Below are 17,144 nucleotides of genomic sequence, written 5' to 3'. Positions count from 1 at the left end.
GGCAATGTTTGTCCGATTAAATTTTCTAGAAGTTTGTTGTTTTTTGTTTTTACAAAGTTTTTTACAGTTATTCTATATTACGTATTAAAAAAATTATTTAAACTATCTGTTAATTTTTCTTTTCAAGTGTATATGTGGTTGGATTGGGTTGTAATGAAAAAGTGTTCCCCTGATCTGCGCTCACCATAGCGCAGGTCAGAGGAACTCTACATTTTTGAAATTTGTTCAAACTAATCTACGTATGTGGTCGGCTGTATACAGTCGTTTTTAAATTAGAAATATACTTTGATATTTTGGACCACAACTATTTTTTGGATGAATACTACTCTCAACACTGTTATTTGCTAGTTCTGTTCTTAGCGCAAGCAAATAACAATGGTGAGGGTTGACTTTAGCAGACAGTACTTGTGAAGAGCGCTCTAGGTAGTAATGCCAATTTACAGGCTCTGGTCTTTGTGGGTTGTTCACTTTTGCGTTGACGTATTGTCGGAAAACAAAATGTAGAAGGTTGCAATTCAAGAAATATTTTAGACAAATTTAAGTTTAACCAAAATTTATTTTTTTTAGAAACATTTTTTTTTACATTTTTATTTAAAAAAAAAGGAGGAAGTTCTTCTTTTATTGTTCATCAGATCTTCTCTGCTGGTCAGGCTGCTCAACACCAGCACAGGAGTATTGCCAGTGCACGGCACCTTCAGGACTCATGAAGTAGTCAGCGAAGGTTTCTCGCACCCTGGCACCAGAGTTGGATGGCCTTCCCTGACCGGAGTTGATAACTGGAATTAATTCAGATAGCTGTGACTCCTCATCTTGCTCGGTGCTGTACTCATGAGCATAGTTGTGGAGTACACAGCATGCCTTAATTACAGTGTCAACGGTCTCCGTATCCAACTGGATGGCAGTGTGAAAGATCCTCCACTGACTACACATGATTCCGAAGGTGCATTCCACATATCTGCGTGCAAGACTCAGCCGATAATTGAAAATCCTCCGCCGGGCATTCAGTGCCCTTCGTGGGTATGGGCGCAGCAGGTTGGTCTGTAAGGGAAATGCCTCATCCGATACCATCACAAAAGGAACTGGATGTGTGGAACCCGGCAAAGGTCTTGGGGCTGGGAGCGTTACGCCATCTTGAAGAATTTGCAGCCCAATCTGTGATGATCTAAACACCCGAGAGTCCCCAGTACTGCCATAAGCACCAACGTCAATGGCAACAAATTTGAAATGTGCATCAGCCACCGCCATCAGGACCACAGAAAAATATTTCTTATAATTAAAGAAGCGTGATCCTGATCGTGGTGGCTGCTGAACTCTCACATGTTTGCCATCGACAGCACCAATGCAGTTTGGGAAATTGGCCACAGTTTGAAAGCCTGCTGCGACCTGCAGCCAAGTCTCCTCGGTTGGAGAAGGCATCACGATGGGCTGCAACTTCTGCCAGATGACGGTACATGTGCACCTCACAATTCTGGAAATGGTGGATTTACCAACCCTAAATTGGAGGTGCAGTGATGTATAGCTCTCTTCTGTGGCCAAAAACCTGAAAAGGAAAAATAGATAATTAGAAAAGCCATAAAAAGAAATACAAGCCAACAGTAATTATCCATTATTGATTCATCTTTTAAAAAATTAAGGTCTTTATTACAAAAAACTATTCCAACAATGGGCGCGTTTTTTTTTTGGGGGGGCTCCACATTTTCAATCTTTTTTGGTCACCTTTTGTTTTCTCTTGAGTTCACACATATCAATTTATAATGTGTTTTGACTTTGTGTCTGTTTGCCTACGATGTTTGCTCTAGAGTTTACACATCAGTGACCTTTTCAATCTGATCTCTGTGCATGGTGATCTCATGGTCAAGCCAAAAATATGTACACAACGACAGACACAGTGGAGCCATCACCACAGGGTGGCTAACAAAACCAGGTACACCAGCCATCACCGCAGGGTGGCGAACAAAACCAGGTACATATAAATCAACATTCAACTTACCGCAAGGTGATGAGCAGCCTTTCCTCAGCAGAGATGGCCCTTCGCATTACAGTGTCTTGGAAGTCCAGGTCAGGAGACATAAGGCTCAGCAGCCGATCAAATGCAATAATGTTCAGACGGCAGAACTGTTTAAATTTTTCAGGAAAACTATAGTAAACAGAGAAAAAAAAATATTAAAAGATAATTTTGTAACATAGTATACAAACAAAACCTTAAAAAAACAGCATAGACGGGTGACATTATACTTTCTTCACATATATCTTACCTCCTTAAATCCTGGTAGAGAACATTAAAGTGGCCCTTATCCGTCCGCTCCTGCAAGATAGGGTGCACCCAAATTTTTTTTGGTCGTCTTCTCCTCCTTAAACGCTCCTATAGAACAATAATAGGTTAGTACACACACTACATAAAAATAATGTACCCCAAAAAAACTTAGTTTATATTACCTGCTCAACGTTGTAGTGCAGGAGATTTAAGCAAGTCATTAGCAGAAGGTTTAGGCATGGTCTGCTGACCCGCAGGGGCTGCAATTCCTGTGGCATACTGTCTTTTGCAAAAAACAAAATGGTGACGAGGGGTTGAACTAGGAAATTACATCAGGATTTCCCTCTTTTTTTTTTTTTTTTCAATAACTTTATTTGTGCTCAAAAACGCATGAAATAAGCTTACAAAAACACATGTAAAATCCGCATACAAAAACGCGTCAAAAACGCGTAAAAAACGCGTCAAAAACGGGACCAAAAAACGCACGCGATTTTCTGGCAAGGGACATGCAGAAATGTTGCAGAAATTTTCTGCTTCATTTCTGCATCGTAGGCACATAGCTTTAGTGTTGAGCGAGCATGCTCGACACTGCTCGGTACTCGCCCGAGCATCACGCTACTCGGGATGTTCGGCGAGCACCGAGCATTTCCGGGTTACTCGGGCGGGAGCTCGGGTCTCCGCCCTGCATATTTGGCGCTCTTTACAGAGCCAATGAACATGCAGGGATTGCCAGCCAGTCACTGTAATGCCGCAGCCATGTTGTTTGTAGGCATTGCAGTGATTGGCTGGCCGCACAGCGTCACCTCGAGTATTTAAAACCGGGCGTCGCCATCTTGGACACAGTCGCTCCGGATTAGACAGTGTAGGGACAGCGCTGCTGAGCTAGGGAGAGATTTACCTGCAAAATAGTTAGTGTAGGGTCTGTAAAGGCTGCCAGATCAAACAAACAGTCCTTCTCAGGACTAATATCCATCCAAGATATCAGGCAGACAGGCAGGCTGTATAGGAGACGCAGTGGGGTTATACCAGCAAACGCTGCATTACAGTCCTGTGTGCTCCTGTTTCTGAAATTTCTGGTCTTAGCTCCAGGTCTCGGGGGCCAGGAAAAATCCTTTTTTTCATCTAAATGCTCTTTTTTTTTTCCTCCTTCACACTGTACAAATACCCTTCTTATTAACATATTGGTGTCCCCCCCCCCCCCCCCAAAAAAAAAAAGTTTGTCTCTGATTTTTCAGACACAAATATATCTGTTGAAAAGAGTCTGGTTTAGGCCACAGAAACAGAAGTGTGGTTTTGCAGTTCCACTGGAGAAATCTCTGTATCATCCAGTTTTGTGCCGTTTGTATCTAAAAAAAAACAGTTTGAGGGTGTCGCTCACTGTTCAGCTGCAAATATATATATATTTAAAAAAATCTGGTATTCACCAGTAAATTATAACTGTGGTTTTGCTGTTCCACGGTAAAAAATCTCTATTATCCTGCTTTTGGCTTTTTTGCCGTAAAAAATAAATAATAGTGTCTCCTGATTGTTCAGACACAAATATATCTGTTTAAAATAGTCTGGTAAACACCAGTAAATTTTAACTGTGGTTTTGCTGTTCCATGGTAAAAAATCTCTATTATCCTGCTTTTGGCATTTTTTGCCGTAAAAAATAAATAATAGTGTCTCCTGATTGTTCAGACACAAATATATCTGTTGAAAATAGTCTAGTGTAGGCCCGAGAAATACAAGTGTGGTTTTGCAGTTCCACGGGTCAAATCTCTGTATTATCCTGCTTTTCGCAATTTTTGGCCGTAAAAAATAAATAATGGTGTCTCCTGATTGTTCAGACACAAATATATCTGTTGAAAATAGTCCGGTATAGGCCTGAGAAATACAAGTGTGGTTTTGCAGTTCCACGGTTCAAACCTCTGTATTATCCACTTTTGGGCCATTTGTTTTTAAAAAAATCAGTTTGAGTGTGTCACTCACTGTTCAGATGCAAATATATATATATTTAAAAAAGTATGGTATACATACACCAGTAAATTATAACTGTAGTTTTGCTGTTCCACGGTAAAAAATCTCTATTATTCAGCTTTTGATATTTTTTCCGTAAAGAAAAACAGTAATATTTTCTCCCTGATTGTTCCAATTGTTTAAAAGAGTCGGGTGTAGGCCAGAGAAATAGAACTGTGGTTTTCCTCTTCCACGGTTCTAATCTACTTTTTATTACCCTTTTTCCATTGATAGTGCGAGTGTAAGCTATTTTACTTCCTTTACAATGGGCAAGGCACATGGCAAGGGACGTGGAAGTGGACCTTCTGGTGATGGTGCGTGCAGAGGACGGGGCCGTAGCCAAGGTGAAAATGTGCCACAACCAACAGCCACATCTTCTCGCTCCCACTTCTTGACCGAATTACTAGGGAAGCATAGAACACCAGTATTGCGAACTGATCAGTGTGAACAGGTTATTAATTGGATAGCAGATAATACTTCCGGTTACGTGGGCACCACCACCTCCGGTCTGTCTTCCACACGGTCTACTCTTAGTAGCCATGAGTCTCGACCGCATACTCCTCCTCACCCTGATGCTCCTTTCTCCCACCATGCCGAGTGTCGTCAGACAGCAACTGATCCCACACTTGGACACTCTGAAGAGCTGTTCACTGGTCCATTTCCAGATTTGTGCCCCTCGCCTGCTCCACTTGAAGTGCAAAGATGTGAATTAGAGCAGAGTTTAGAGTTGCACAGTCTAAATATATATATCAGACAAAAAAAGTATGTACAGTCCATGCTACAACCCACTCGCTAGATATATATATAGATGGCCAATCATTGAAAAACTATACATAAAGGAGTGCCGAAGCAGAAAACAACGATCACATGGCCATAATGTGAAAAATGTGTATAAACTTTATTGAAAAATTCTTTACATACAAAGTAGAAAATGGAGCAAAATGTCCAGGGAGACAAATGAATACCAAATCACCATACAAATTGTTAAAACATAAGTAAAAACAGGCAGGCAGCATAAGAAATGCAGGAATCTCGTCTCACGACTACCATACTCCCCATTATCATATGCTTAGGAGACTCTAGCAAATATGAAGGGACACCATGGCGAAACATCAATATATATTATAAATAGCCATGTCCCAGGGGTAAACATCCCTATCCTCACATAATCAAAAGGTCATGCATAATTACCTAGGTGGGAGACGGAGAGCCTGCACGATGCGTGCTTCCCCGACGCGCGTTTCGGCGCTATTGCCTTTCTCAAGGGGACTGCTGTGGCTCAATAGACAATCATTTAAATATATAGTGCGAAAAAGGGCTGGTCAATAAGACGACACACCACCCACACCGAAAATAGCAACTCACATGTGTGTAGTCATAGTGATGAGTAACGCTACCCAGTCAAGCCCTGCGACTTACCGGAAGTGACGCAGGGAGCAACGCCGTAACCAGGACACCAGGCTCCGTCGGCATCGCGGCAGGAAACTACCCAAGGATGCCGAAAGAAGTCAGGTATGTAGGGACGGCGATGCCCCTGCGTTGCAAGACATTGCTAGATTGTGCGACAGGCACACATGCCCGCGTCTTGGTATGCAGGGGCATCGCCGTCCCTACATACCTAACTTCTTTCGGCATCCTTGGGTAGTTTCCTGCCGCGATGCCGACGGAGCCTGGTGTCCTGGTTACGGCGTTGCTCCCTGCGTCACTTCCGGTAAGTCGCAGGGCTTGACTGGGTAGCGTTACTCATCACTATGACTACACACATGTGAGTTGCTATTTCTGGTGTGGGCGGTGTGCCGTCTTATTGGCCAGCCCTTTTTCGCGCTATATATTTAAATGATTGTCTATTGAGCCACAGCAGTCCCCTTGAGAAAGGCAATAGCGCCGAAACGCGCGTCGGGGAAGCACGCATCGTGCAGGCTCTCCGTCTCCCGCCTAGGTAATTATGCATGACCTTTTGATTATGTGAGGATAGGGATGTTTACCCCTGGAACATGGCTATTTATAATATATATTGATGTTTCACCATGGTGTCCCTTCATATTTGCTAGAGTCTCCTAAGCATATGATAATGGGGAGTATGGTAGTCATGAGACGAGATTCCTGCATTTCTTATGCTGCCTGCCTGTTTTTACTTATGTTTTAACGATTTGTATGGTGATTTGGTATTCATTTGTCTCCCTGGACATTTTGCTCCATTTTCTACTTTGTATGTAAAGAATTTTTCAATAAAGTTTATACACATTTTTCACATTATGGCCATGTGATTGTTGTTTTCTGCTTCGGCACTCCTTTATCCACTTGAAGTGGTGGAAGAGGAGATCCCATGTAGCGATGGCCAAATATTTGAACAGCCACGGCCACAGGAAGTCGACGCTGGCAATTTGTCACAAGAGGTGGACAATGATGAGACACAATTGCCAGGAAGTGAGGAGGAGGATCGTGGTGTGCAAGTGGAAGAGGAGGAGGTGGTGGATGATCTAGTAACTGACCCAACGTGGCAGGAGGACATGCAGAGTGAGGCCAGCAGCACACAGGGGGAGGGAGGCAGAGTACCCCAACAGGCAGGAAGAAGCAGTGTGGTGGCCGCAGACAGAAGAAGGGCAACCGTTCCCCGTAACACCAACATGAGGGACATTGCCAGTACAAGCGGTAGGTCTTCCAGAGTCTGGAATTTTTTTAAAGACTCTGCTGATAACCCCAAAAAGGCCATTTGTACCACCTGACATGCTAGCGTCAGCAGGGGTGACAAAACTACCAGCCTGACCACCACCAGCATGATCAGGCACATGGCAGCAAAGCACCCGACTTTGTGGGGCGAACCCCAGGGTCCACGACCAGTGTCAGCGGGTGTCACCACTGCTTCTTCCGCTGTTGTGCGTGCAATAGAACCCCCTGTTGTTTGTGCAAGGCAATCCCCTGTCCATACTGCATGCAAAGATGCCCCCTCCCCTCAGTCTTCACTTGTTATGGCAGTTTGTCAAGAAACAGCATCAATGTCCACGTCCCACCGCAGCGTTCAATTGTCCATATCCCAGACCTTTGAATGAAAGCGGAAATTCGCAGCTAACTCCCCACAGTCCACAATCCTAAATTCGCACATTTCACGACTGCTTGCGTTGGAAATGCTGCCTTTTAGGCTGGTGGAGACGGAATCCTTCCGCAACCTTATGGCGGTGGCGGTCCCTCGGTACTCTGTCCCCAGCCGACACTATTTTGCCCAGTGTGCCATCCCCGCACAACACAAGCACGTGTCCCAAAACATCTGCCGTGCCCTCAACAGCGCAGTTACTGGGAGAGTCCACCTGACAACGGACACGTGGACAAGTGCTTGTGGCCAGGGACGGTACATCTCCCTGACGGCACACTGGGTAAACATAGTGGAAGCCGGGACCCAGTCGGACATTTGGACGGAACACATCCTCTCCACACCGAGGATTGCGGGCCCTATGTCAGTCAGAGTTGCCCCCACAGTGTACAGCTCCTGCGCATCATCCTCCTCCTCCTCCTCATGTTCAGCCTCCATCTCAGATATCAACACATCAGTTACAAGCTGGAAGCACTGCAGTACTGCCTCCGCCAAGCGGCAACAGGCTTTGCTGAAACTCATAAGCTTAGGTGACAAACCTCACACTGCTTGTGAGTTGTGGACAGCTGTGAAAGAGCAGGCAGATCTGTGGCTGAGAAAGCTGAACCTACAACCAGGCATGGTCGTGTGTGACAATGGCCGTAACCTGGTGGCGGCTTTGAGGCGAGGCGAGATCAAACACGTACCATGCCTGGCTCATGTGCTTAACCTCGTGGTTCAGCGGTTTCTTAAATTGTACCCCGAGTTGCCAGATCTGCTCGTCAAAGTACGCCGCCTGTCAGCTCATTTTCGCAAGGCGGCTACAGCTTCCACCGCCCTTGCTGTGTTGCAGCAGCGTTTGCAGCTTATGTCACACCGACAGGTGTGTGATGTTCCCACACGTTGGAACTCTACCCTCCACATGTTGCAAAGGATTTGTGAGCAGAAGAGAGCAGTTGTGGAGTACCAGCTGCAACAAGGCCGTCGATATTCAGGTCAGACTCCACACATAAGACCTCAGGAGTGGACCTGGATGTCTGACATCTGTACCATCTTGCAAAACTTTGAGGAGTCCACCCAGATGGTGATTGGCGATGATGCCATCATTAGCGTCAGTATTCCACTTGTCTGTCTTTTGCAATGCTCTCTGCAGAGAATTAAAGAGGAGGCATTGCAGCCAGAGTATGATGAGATGGATCAAGAAGCCGTAGCGGTCGATTACACACAGCTCAGCCTCATCTCATCCCAACGTGCATTGGGGGACAATGAGGGAGAGGAGGAGGAGGAGGAGGAGGAAGAAGAACAGGAGCTTGTGTCATGCGCTGTAGACGGTAGTACCTGTACAACTGTCATACCGTCGGTTCAGCGTGGGTGGCCTGAGGACAGGGGGGAGGAGGAGGAGGAGGAGGAGGAGAGCATGGTCAGTCGTCATCTTGGTGAGGACACGGAAGTCTTGCCCATTACCAGTCTGGCACGCATGGCTGAATTTATGTTACTGTGACGCCTCTACACGAAAAGCCCTTTTCTTTACCCTGGGAGATGGGGGACTCGGAGTCGGGTCCTGTGATGGAGAGATGGGGTGCAGCCATGGCCTGGACCCGACCCGTGCTCAGGGCCGTCACATTAAAAGGATGGTGTGGGCTTATCCGGGTTGAGTGGCTGATTTACAACTACGCCACCTGTGGCTGTTATGATCTGCTACAAGCACTAAGGAAAGACAAGAGATCTGTCCCTACAATAGAACTAAACTGGATCCCTACGATGTAACGGGGAACCTGATCCTTCGATCAGACCCGCTAAAGTCCTCGGCTAGTCTGTACGAAGACCTATAGATTCAAGGGAGGGATCCCTACAAGAACTAGGGACTGGGATAAAGTTGGACACCTCCTAGCAGAAATTGTAGCAGTAAAAGACAAACACACAACATAGAACATAGAGGTCAGAAGACCTAGCAAAACTAACAGAGAAAGGTAACAGAGTACCAAGCTAGCTCAAGAGTAGAAAATACAATGAAGTCCAGCAAGGCCAGGAGGGCGGAGCAGGATTAAATAGGCAAAAATGGTCATGTGACCGGCAAACTAGAAATAAACTAACAGGAGAGTTCTAACAGTACCCCCTCTTCTAAGAGGATCCTCCGGATCCCCTAGGACCGGGCTTATCAGGAAACCTCCTGTGAAACGCTCTGAAAAGTCTGGAAGCAGAAACATCATCCGCCCTCACCCATGAGTTATCCTCGGGTCCGAAACCCTTCCAAGCGACGAGATACTGCAAACTCCCTCTATACCGTCTAGAATTTAGGATGCGGGAAATTTCATATTCCCCGTCCTCCACCACCGGAGGAACAGTGGCAGAGGCGTCACCAACCGACACATCATCTTTTTTCAACAGAGAAACATGAAACACCGGATTAATCTTCCAGGAGGTAGGAACCTCCAACCTAACAGCAGATTGGTTAACTATCTGAAGCACCTTAAAGGGCCCTACAAACTTGGGACCCAATTTTTTCGAAGGAATCCTCAATCGCAGATTCTTAGAGGACAACCAAACCATGTCACCAATAGCAAACGAAACCTCTTGCCATTTCCTATCAAAGTACCTCTTAGATTTTTTGTTAGCCTCCTGAAGATTATCACGCACATCCGTCCAAACTCTCTCCAAATCACCGGAAAAACTCTCCTCCTCAGGCACAGCCGATACCAATTTGGAGAATGACCCAAAAGACGGATGTCTCCCAGAACAACAAAAAAAAGGCGAACACCCAGCAGAAGAGGATGTATGGTTGTTAAGAGCAAATTCAGCAAGTGGCAGAAACTCAGACCACCCCTCTTGATTGTCTGCCACAAAGCAACGCAAGAACTGCTCAACATCCTGGTTCTTTCTTTCTGTCTGGCCATTAGACTCAGGATGATATCCGAATGAAAACGACAAATGAACACCCAACCTGTCACAAAAGGCACGCCAAAAACGAGCCACGAACTGAGGTCCCCTATCAGAAACAATGTCAGTAGGAACGCCATATAGTCTGACAATTTCCTTGACAAAGGCCTTAGCGAGTGTCTTAGCACAAGGCAGTTTGATGAAGGGAACCAAGTGACACATCTTGCTAAAACGGTCCACGACCACCCAGATGACCGTGAAACCTTCAGAGGGGGGAAGGTCAGTAATAAAGTCCATAGCCAGATGTGTCCAAGGTGCACTAGGAACCTCCAGAGGGCAAAGCAACCCCGCAGCAGGAGCATGCGAAGACTTAGATCTAGCACACACAGTACATTGACGCACCCACGTAATGACTTCCTTCTGCCATCCAGGCCACCAAAAACTGCGACCCACAAGTCTCTTGGTCTCAGAAATTCCTGGATGACCTGCCAACCGAGACTCATGACACTCAACAAACAAATCTCTCCTAAAGGTCCTAGGCACAAACAACCTCCCATGGGGAGTGCTAGATGGGGCATTCTCCTGAGCTTTAAGAATCACATCCTCCAAAACGGAGTCCAAAGCAGCAATCACAACACCTTCTTGTAAAATGCTCTCCTCCTCCTCCTCAGCACTGACCATGGGAGAAAAGCTGCGAGACAAAGCATCCGCTTTAACATTCTTGGTACCCGGGATGTAAGTAACGGAAAAATTAAACCGCGAGAAAAAAAGTGCCCACCTAGCCTGACGGGCATTCAAGCACTTGGCAGCATCAAGATAGATCAGATTTTTATGATCAGTGAAAACCTGAATGGGAAATTCAGCACCTTCCAAGAGATGACGCCAGTGTTCAAATGCGAGTTTAATAGCCAGCAATTCCCGATTACCAATATCGTAATTAAGTTCAGTCTCAGAAAATTTTTTTGAAAAAAAGGCACAGAGATGTTCTCCATCCTTGCTTTCCTGAGACAACACCGCACCGACCCCCACAGAAGAAGCATCCACCTCAACTAAAAACGGCTTAGTCACATCAGGCTGCATAAGGATGGGGGCAGAGCTGAACCTCTCGTTTAGAAACACAAAAGCTTCAATGGCCTCAGAAGTCCACTGAACCGCATTAGCACCTTTCCTGGTGAGATCGGTCAGCGGTTTGACAATAATAGAAATTTTTTTTATGAATTTTCTGTAATAATTGGCGAAACCCAAAAACCTCTGTATCGATTTCAAACCAATAGGCCTAGGCCATTCCTGCACAGCTTGAACTTTAACCTGGTCCATCTCAAAACCTTCACTGGAGATAATGTAACCCAAAAAACTAATTCTCTGTACAGCGAACTCACATTTCTCTAGCTTAGCAAAAAGCGAATTGTCCATTAATAACTGTAAAACCTCACGTACGCTCCGCCAATGAGACTCCAGATCAGGCGAATAAATCAGAATGTCATCCAAATACACAACCACATTTTTGCCGATCATAGGTCTAAGGATGACATTAACAAGATTCTGAAAAAATGCTGGAGCATTGGTGAGACCAAAAGGCATAACCAGATTCTCAAAATGACCCACAGGAGTGTTAATAACTGTAAAACCTCACGTACGCTCCGCCAATGAGACTCCAGATCAGGCGAATAAATCAGAATGTCATCCAAATACACAACCACATTTTTGCCGATCATAGGTCTAAGGATGTCATTAATAAGATTCTGAAAAAATGCTGGAGCATTGGTGAGACCAAAAGGCATAACCAGATTCTCAAAATGACCCACAGGAGTGTTAAAAGCAGTCTTCCATTCATCACCCTCCTTCATACGCAACAAATTGTATGCCCCCCGGAGATCAATTTTAGAGAACCACTTGGCCCCCACTAACTGGTTAAACAAATCAGGAATCAATGGCAGTGGGTAAGGATTGTGTGCAGTAATTTTATTAATCTCACGAAAGTCCAGACAAGGACGTAAACTGCCATCTTTTTTTTTAACAAAAAAAAATCCAACAGCCACAGGAGACTTGGAAGGCCTAATGTGACCGGCGGCCAAGCTTGTCTGAATGTATTCCTCCAAAGCCTTTCTCTCAGGAATAGTAAGATTAAATAAACGACTTTTAGGAAGAGTCGCTCCAGGGACAAATTCAATGGTTCAATCATAGTCTCTATGGGGAGGCAAAATTTGTGACTCCTCCTCAGAAAAAACTCTCCAAAAATCCTGAATAGGTACAGGTAATTCCCCTTTTTCCACCGCAGCAATACGTCCGTTACAACACTTGTCATAACACTTAGGGCTCCAGGACTTAATTTCATTGGTAGACCAATCCAGTACAGGATTATGCAATTTTAACCAGGGCAACCCCAATATTACTGGAGAAGGCAAATTATTCAATACTACCAAATCCAAATTCTCTTGATGAACACCATTAATAGTGAGGGGAAACTCACAGACCTTGTGAGTAACACTCTTCAAGGGGGAGCCATCAAGAGAAACCACAGCAATAGGGGATGACAAAGGTTTAGGTTTTAATGTAAGTTTTTCCAAGAATCCCCCATCAATCACATTCAGAGTAGAACCACAATCCACAAATACCAAAAATTCAATTAATTCTTCCTGAGCAGCGGTAGTAGCAGATAGGAATACTCCCTTAGCATTTAAACAGGCTATACGTGCATAACTGACCATTTTTTTTTCTTTGTTCATACGAAGCACACAGTTCTTAATAAAATGACCAGAATTTCCGCAATAGAAGCACAAACCTTCAGAAAGCCTGCGGTCTTTTTCCTGAGAGCGGGGTGTCATCGCCCCAATCTCCATTGGCTCTCCTTTGTCAGCACAGACCCTCTCAAGACTCGGAGCTGACAAAGCAGAGGATTTGCTCTCATTAACCCTTGCACGCAGTCTCCTGTCCACAGGTATAGCTAATTGCATAGCCTCCTGCAAGTTTCCAGGTGTGGGATAAGCAATCAGCAAATCTTTAACCCTTTCACCTAGCCCCGCAAGAAACAAACTTTTCAAAGCTGAATCGTTCCACCCAACCTGGGCAGACCACCGACGGAAGTGAGAACAATATTTTTCCACATTACCTGATCCTTGCCTCAAACGTCTCAATTCAGACTCGGCAGATGAGACACGATCAGGATCATCGTACAACAAACCCAAAGCAGAAAAAAAACTATCCACTGATCTAAAGCACGGATCGCTAGGTTGGAGAGAAAAAGCCCATCCCTGAGGATCCTTGCGCAAAAGTGACATTATGAACCCTATGCGCTGTGATTCATCACCAGAGGATCCGCGTCTTAAACGAAAATACAATAAACAAGCATTTTTAAAAGAAAAAAAATCTTGTTGTTCACCAAAAAATAGATCAGGCAGACGTACCTTTGGCTCCACAAAATGAGCTCCAGAACAGCTACTCACGTGTTGTTGGAGCTCGGCCACCTCCAGAGAGAGTCCCTGCAAGCGTTGAGCCAAATCTTGAACCGAGACCATGATGGAAACTGGAGGTCTTTCCTTAGAGAAATTTTTTGGGCTGGACTTACTGTTATGATCTGCTACAAGCACTAAGGAAAGACAAGAGATCTGTCCCTACAATAGAACTAAACTGGATCCCTACGATGTAACGGGGAACCTGATCCTGCGATCAGACCCGCTAAAGTCCTCGACTAGTCTGTACGAAGACCTATAGATGCAAGGGAGGGATCCCTACAAGAACTAGGGACTGGGATAAAGTTGGACACCTCCTAGCAGAAATTGTAGCAGTAAAAGACAAACACACAACGTAGAACATAGAGGTCAGAAGACCTAGCAAAACTAACAGAGAAAGGTAACAGAGTACCAAGCTAGCTCAAGAGTAGAAAATACAATGAAGTCCAGCAAGGCCAGGAGGGCGGAGCCGGATTAAATAGGCAAAAATGGTCATGTGACCAGCAAACCAGAAAAAAACTAACAGGAAAGTTCTAACAGTGGCACCTGGTGAAGGGCACCAGCGCCGCCGCAGTACGCTGAGGCATGGTGTTATGGCGGCCAGAGTTATTACTACTCCCCACAGGCAGAGCAAAGCCTCAGGGCAGAGGGACAGGTTGGAGGGGGTAGTAGTAGAGGGAGACGGGCGCCGCGTCGTGCGGTGTAGCGCAGGATAAACAGTCCGGAGGCCATAGGGGTGAACTTCCAAGGCTTTACTCACTTTAGAGATGGCAGAAGGAAGGCGACTCCCTGCTCCCCGCGGAGTCCTGCGGTCACCAGGGACGGGGGTCCGACAACCTCCGAGTAAGTCCAACGTTCCATCGGGACCCTACACCAGAGTGTTCCTGAACTATAGACCGAATCCTTTCCTGTCCGTGTGTGTGTGCGAATAGGCCGGGTCTCCCTCTGAGCTCCTCTAAGAACAAGGGCATGGGTGGCAGCTCCGCTCCGTCCGATACCCGGTGGGATCCTCAGGGCCTACCGGGCTTTCCCGACCAGGACATGGAGTAGCAAGGTCGGGTGTCGGGGGCCGGTACCCCTCAAGCAGCCGGACTCCCTCTGAATATATCAGCATGGCGAGGACAGGTGGCGTACACCGCTCCGTCTGCATCCTGCCTGGGATCCATTTGCTATGGAGCCACACTCTTAAGCTCCGGGCCTTCTTGGTCCTGGTCCTTGGCCAGGTTGAGACATTCCTGGTCTACAACCTGCCCCTCGACCCAAGGCCAGGGTGCGGGGGCTGTGTCTCCATCCGATGCGGACCCACACAGGATCCACGCTACCGGGTGGGAGATCACAGTAACACACAGTATTTGACAGCACAAAAGACTTGACTAACTAGGACCAAGAACCAAGATGGCTTTCTATTAAATATGAAATTTAAAGTGTAACTAACTTGTAAGTCCTCCACCCTCATCCACTAACTGGTTCCCCTCACTCTTGGTTCCCCAGTCTCCTTGTAACCAGGGGAGCAGCACCTAGTGCATTCTAGCCCACTCTGATGGAGAAATGTGGTGTTGGATGCAAAGGTTGGGTCCCGACTATCACACTGTTCTTACCTCAGAGGAGGAACACTACACTCCATTAGAGAAGTGCAGCATCCCTGTGGCGGTCGAACCCTCAGGTGCGCCACATTCCCCCCTGGTAAAACACAGCACGTCCGCGGGCTGCTAAAGAAGTAACACCCAGGAAATTTTCTTTTTAATATAAACATGAACTATCTTCCCTTTATGGGAGGCACATCTTCTTAAATGTTGCATAACAGGTTTTAGAGTACAAAAATACAAAAGTATAAAATTATAAAAGTGCTAGCATTTTCCAGAGACATTTTGTGCAAACAGACGGGTTAAGGTGCAAAGACGCAGAGTCAGTTCAGAAGTGCGAGGGACCTGTTCCAAACCCTCAATGTGGGCCCTAGGGTGGCTGCAGGGCATGAAGATCCCGAGTTGGACCTCTCAGAGAGCCACCCTGACAAGTTTTCCTTCTGAGGTCTTGAGTAGAGATGAGCGTTGTTCTACTCGAACTGTTCGCTAATCTCAAATTCGAGCTGTTTTGGGCGGTGTTCGAGCCGTTCGGCGAACACGAACGATTTGAGAAAAATTCGGCTGTTCGAGGTTATGTTCGATAACTGTTCGTGCACCAAAATCATAACTGGATTTTTTCTCAGTAATGATGAAAATTAATGTTAATACGCAGTTTGAGTGTACAGCGGGGTGGGGGGAGGGGCAGGGGATGGATCTCTGCAGGAATAATGAAGATCTCCATTTTTTTTTCTCTTTCCCGCATTTGCAGTGGGGAGGTGCAGTCTGTCAGCCTATCAGCAGCGCACACACGGAGCGAACTGCTGTTTTTCACACAAGCAAGGGCATGTGTCATTGGCAGTGTATGTCACATGTCCTTGCCCTATAAGACCAAGCCATTTTCCCCGTCGCCACCATTTTCTCACTGCTGCAGCTGCGTGTTAGACGGCACCGCTGTTGCTGTGTGCGCTATACCTTGTTAATTTCAAGCCAATTTTCGCACAAATCTACAGATAGCTTGGGAGTAGGGAATAGTTGTGATTGCAGTGCTTTTAAGGACTAGGTTACAGCATTTCCTACGACTTTTATCAGGCAGGTCTGTGCTCTTAAATAGATAGATTGTGGGAGTAAAGACTAATTGTAATTGCAGTCCTTTTCAGGACTAGGTTACATCAGTTCCTATCAGTTTTTGCCAGGCAGGTCTGTGCCAGTGCTGTGCAAGTTTTTTTCACAGCATTTGGCTGAATCTAGCAAAGCTAATCCTTTTTGGCCTATTGCAGAGTGTGTTAGTCAGTGGAGTAGCTTATCTGTGTTGCAAGATATACCACCTGTGTATAGAATACCAATTTTTTTACTGCACCTAGTGAAGTAAAATCTTTTGGGCATAGCATCATTATATTAGTCCATCTATACTGACCTCCATCAGGTTGCAAATTGAATATAATTTTTTTCTGCATCTAGCTCTGAAAAAATATTTGGGCTTCTAGCAGTGTGTGGGACTTGTTCTATTAGTCCATCTATACTGACCTCCATCAGGTTGCAAACTGAATATAATTTTTTTCTGCATCTAGCTCTGAAAATATATTTGGCCTTCTAGCAGTGTGTGGGACTTTCTGTATTAGTCCATCTATACTGACCTCCATCAGGTTGCAAATTAAAAATAATTTTTATCTGCATCCAGATCTGAAAAAATATTTGGCCTTCTAGCAGTGTGTGGGACTTTCTCTATTAGTCTATCTATACTGACCTCCATCAGGTTGCAAATTAAAAATAATTTTTATCTGCATCTACCTCTGAAAAAATATTTGGGCTTCTAGCTGTGTGTGGGACTTGTTCTATTAGTCCATCTATACTGACCTCCATCAGGTTGCAAACTGAATATAATTTTTTTCTGCATCTAGCTCTGAAAAAATATTTGGCCTTCTAGCAGTGTGTGGGAC

General features: G+C 45.5%; 1 long non-coding RNA gene across 1 annotated transcript; it reads right to left on the bottom strand.

Annotated features, from left to right (window-relative positions):
• Positions 1-1,994: 1,994 nt before the first annotated feature.
• Positions 1,995-2,541, bottom strand: LOC141252942 (uncharacterized). The gene is made up of 3 exons (XR_012314160.1): positions 2,437-2,541; positions 2,256-2,362; positions 1,995-2,137 (listed from the first exon to the last, which is right to left on the bottom strand). It is a non-coding gene; the product is annotated as an uncharacterized lncRNA (long non-coding RNA).
• Positions 2,542-17,144: the final 14,603 nt, after the last annotated feature.

This window comes from Phyllobates terribilis, unplaced genomic scaffold, assembly GCF_046119375.1.
Source record: "Phyllobates terribilis strain yellow unplaced genomic scaffold, ASM4611937v1 Scaffold_2__4_contigs__length_985480577, whole genome shotgun sequence".
In the NCBI taxonomy this organism is placed as follows: Eukaryota; Metazoa; Chordata; class Amphibia; order Anura; family Dendrobatidae; genus Phyllobates; species Phyllobates terribilis.
The sequence above is the reverse complement of the archived record's forward strand: the minus strand, read 5'-3'. Positions and strand labels throughout refer to the sequence as shown.